Below are 4,204 nucleotides of genomic sequence, written 5' to 3'. Positions count from 1 at the left end.
GTACATGCCACTCAACCAAAGAAAGATAATGGAAAGTTGCCCGAAATGAGCACTAAAGACTTTTCGAGAAATCTCCTCCAAATCACCAGTATGACTATCGAAATCGTGAGCATCAGCATGTAGGTTCCAGATCCAAGTGGTAGTATCAGGGCCCTTAGCTAGTGTTCTTGAGAAATGGCCGGGTCTGGCCCATTCCTCAAAAGATGTTTTTACAGGATCCCTATCCACAACAATTTTTACTTCTGGTTCCGGCGAACGAATAATCATTAAGTCCTCCTCTTTCCGGACAAGACATACAAAGAGACCCGCCAACTGTCTTTTTAGTGAATCTTTGAAAGATATATATTTTGAAAGATAGATTTTGAAAGATAGATTTTGAAAGATAGATATTGTGATTAGTTCTTTTCTTTACTATCTACCATCCTTCTATTTTTTTTTTAGTTATTCACTGGAGCAATTATATATTGAAGTCAATCCGAGGCAAGTGTTCGGGTCTATTATGACATAAAGATTAGGTGCCTAACGGACATTGTTTATCTTGAAAAACAAATATTTCTCGACGTAAGAAAAAAATCTTTTTTATTTTTAATTTAAGAAACTAGTGTATTTTTTTTGAGGGCATAAGCTCCTATCTATATCTACTTTCCTTGAGCATAATATAGGGTTTTTTATTTGATTCTAAATTCCAAGATAACTCATTAGAATTATTAATAAGATGGTCCTAATATATTAGCAATATTTAGATTGCCCCCTCTTTTTATTCACTTTATTACTTCTATTCTAGACCCTATCCCTATGGTTTATTCTTATGAAATATCATATAAAATAGAAGGTATAAGAAATGGATATAATGAAATTCTTGATTCGATCTTACGACCTAATTTATTTGATTAATGGATCAACAACCAAACCACCCATTTTATGAAAAAGAAGGAGCATGGTCTTATTCAAATTCAAAGCGCTTCGTAATCTTCAACCAGTTCTGTGCTTCAATATAATTTCCCGGAGTAAGCGCTATAGCTTGTTTCCAATATTCAGCAGCTTGATCAAACCAAGCTTCCGCAATTTCCGAATCACCCTGTAGAATGGCCTGTTCTCCTCGGTCGGAATAGGAAGTTCCTTCCCTTAGAACCGTACTTGAGAGTTTCCTACCTCATACGGCTCAGAAATTGCTATCTGAATTTCCCCTATCTTAACTGAATTCGATTTATCAAAAATCGATCCAATTTGTTCTTGGGTTAAGCAGAAGAAATTAATTACCTAAGTTTCAAACCCTAATTTTTATCAATAATCAGTTTGATCTTTTTTCCCACCTTCAGAAGAATGAAGCATAGATAGATATAGAGCCTTCGTTCAAATTTTCTGAGAGGTAACTATCCCGGTTTCATATATGAAATCTCTATAGAATCCTTGAAAAAGACTTTTTTCCATAAGAAAGAAAAAAGAACTTACTATCTTTGGGATCTGATACTACACCGCTGCTTAATCCCTTAGTGGATCGGCTCTATTACATAAGCGGATTCCTAAATTTTGCCCCATATCATGGGATAAGTAAGCAGTTTTTTTTAGTTGTATCGACCCAGTCGCTCACTAATTGATCTTTACGGTGCTTTCTCTATCAATTTGAGAAACTTTATCCATAGAGTAGTAGTATAGGCCATACTTTCTTCGTTTTTTGATTCTCGTGAAGTGTCCTTCCTTCCTACAGCTGATAGGGAAAAATCGTTGTTTTTACGATCCCTATGTAGAAAGCCCTTTTTTTCTAGTATTTACTAGAAAATTTGATCCTCTCTTTTTTTTTTTTCTTTCTATAGTGGAGATAGTCGCACGTAATGACAGATCACGGCCATATTATTAAAAGCTTGCGGTAAGAAGGGGTTTCGTTCTAGTGCCCGGAAATAATATTCCAAAGCCTTTGTATGCTCTCCATTGCTTGTGTGTATAAGGCCTATGTTATAGAGTATATAACTTCGATCATAGGGATCGATTTCTAGTCGCGTAGCTTCATAATAATTTTGCAAAGCTTCCGCATAATTTCCTTCGGATTGAGCCAACATCCGTTACGGTCGTTCATTCTATTCAAAAAATCTCCGTTCCAAAACCGTACATGAGGTTTTCATCTCATACGGCTCCTCCCTTCTGTACATAATAGTACTAAGCGAAATAATCTATAGAATCAAAATAGAATTAGTCCCGTCTCATTATGAACCGAAAGGGGCTGGTATTTTTCCAAGAAATCTCTAGCCAACCTTCCCACAAGAGGTTTTTCTTAACACCAATGAATTCTATTAATGCTAGAGGAAAACGATAGCTCCAATAATTTCTTTGTTCTCAACGCCTCCTATTTAGAGGAATTAGCTACTTCAACGATCTTTGATGGTTATAGGGGTATCCAAAGTACAAACCTGATGGTTGTTTGTTATCCCAACCATTCTTCCCAGCCCTGATACCGATCAGGAAAGGGGTAATTTCTAACAAAGTTTTTCTCTTGTTGATTCCTATTTCTAGGTGTAGTGCTTTTCTCCCCTATGCTGCCTACGGATACTAATAGAGTAGGATTGGCCTGTAATCCATACCATACCATATCCTGTAGGTGTAACCTTTCGCTCAATACTCAAATCTACAATTGAAGTATCTGAAGCCGCATCAATCGAGGATACACGACGGAAGGAATTGTTAGTTCGCCTCACCTTCCCGAAGCGTGGGTTTGTTTGCTTTACAAATTTGGTTCTCTCTATGCCAACCCCCCTCTCTTTTTCGTAAGACTGAGGTATAGGTAGGGCTAAAAAAAAGCAAAAAAAAGAGTCAAATCGCACCATCTCTATAATAAGTAAATGCCTTTTTTTCTCCTGAGGTTGTCGGAATTATTCGCAATAAAATATTGGCTACAATTGAGGAGGTCTTATCAATGAAATTTCCATTTCCACGGGATCTAGGCATAATTCCCAACCCATTCTATATAGAATTGTTTTCATTCCTTCACAAAATAACATAAAAACAAACACATTCGATTCTTATAATTATAAATAGATTGATCCATATGCTCTACTCTAAATCCATATGCTTTAAATGGATAAGAGAGATATGGATTTTCCGCTCAGCTCAAATTGTATCCTTTTCCTTCTGCTTGGACACGAAGAGATATGAAATATTTGACTAAGACTGGATTTCATTCCACTTTCCTATTTCTGAACAACAACTTATGTTATCAACTATTTCGTGTTTTCAAAGTTATTAATTGTCTCATACCCTATTTTTGATTTCGATAGTATGGTGTAGCGTATCTTATGCAAACGGAATTCTAAGGTTTCTTTATTTTATTATGCAATAAGAAGAATTCTTCCATTTTCTTTTTCTTTAGTTGCGGGAAAACCCAAATTAAAACTTTTATTTTATAGCGAGCGCAATTTCTAGTAAAAAATCCTGTATCCTTCCACTTAGATCAAAAGGAATTTTTCCAATAGAACTATGGAACCCCCGAGTGGTTGCGGTTGTACCTGTACTGCAGGAATAAGAAAACTCGCTATTCACTCAGTTTATTTTCCATAATAAGTTATGTAGGAGAGATGGCCGAGCGGTTCAAGGCGTAGCATTGGAACTGCTATGTAGACTTTTGTTTACCGAGGGTTCGAATCCCTCTCTTTCCGTTTTTCTTAATTCATCAACGTTAAGGATCACAATGTATCAAATCAAATAACAATTTTTTCCAGCAATAATATAATATCTTATATTATCTTATTTTGATTTAATAGAAATTAGAAATTCTCTATAGCAAATTACTGTGGTATGTAAAATACACATAGAGGAAAAAAGAAAAAAGGATCCTAATCCTAGGGTTAATCAATTTTAGCTAGTTGATGGGAAAATACAAATTAATGGTAATGGTCTTAGGGCGATTTAGTTCGGGGAAAGGGGAAGGGGAAGAAAATTCTATGAACCTTTCCTTTTTTCGTTAAGTTCAAGTCTGACGAGAGTAATATTCTACAACTAACAACTCATTTATTTTGAGACCGACCCACTTCCTATCTAGGATTTTATTTACTAGTCCTTTATATTCCAACGTGTCAATCGCCAAATGCTTTGGCAATTTCCCCGGGTCCGATGAAGCAATATAATTTTGAACCAGACCTTTTGATCTTTGGTTATCTTTCGTAGTAATAATATCTCGGGGTTTGCAACGAAAACTTGGTATATTGACTATACG

At 35.7% G+C, this 4,204-nt stretch overlaps 1 non-coding gene across 1 annotated transcript; it reads left to right on the top strand.

Moving 5' to 3' along the window:
- Nucleotides 1-3,560: 3,560 nt before the first annotated feature.
- TRNAS-GGA (transfer RNA serine (anticodon GGA)) lies at nucleotides 3,561-3,647 on the top strand. Its single transcript has one exon. It is a non-coding gene; the product is annotated as a tRNA-Ser (tRNA).
- Nucleotides 3,648-4,204: the final 557 nt, after the last annotated feature.

This window comes from Triticum urartu, unplaced genomic scaffold (genome assembly GCF_056163025.1).
Source record: "Triticum urartu cultivar PI428250 unplaced genomic scaffold, HENAU_Tu73 scaffold2, whole genome shotgun sequence".
Classification (NCBI taxonomy): Eukaryota; Viridiplantae; Streptophyta; class Magnoliopsida; order Poales; family Poaceae; genus Triticum; species Triticum urartu.
Note: the sequence above shows the minus strand (reverse complement) of the source record. Positions and strands in the feature narration are given on the sequence as shown.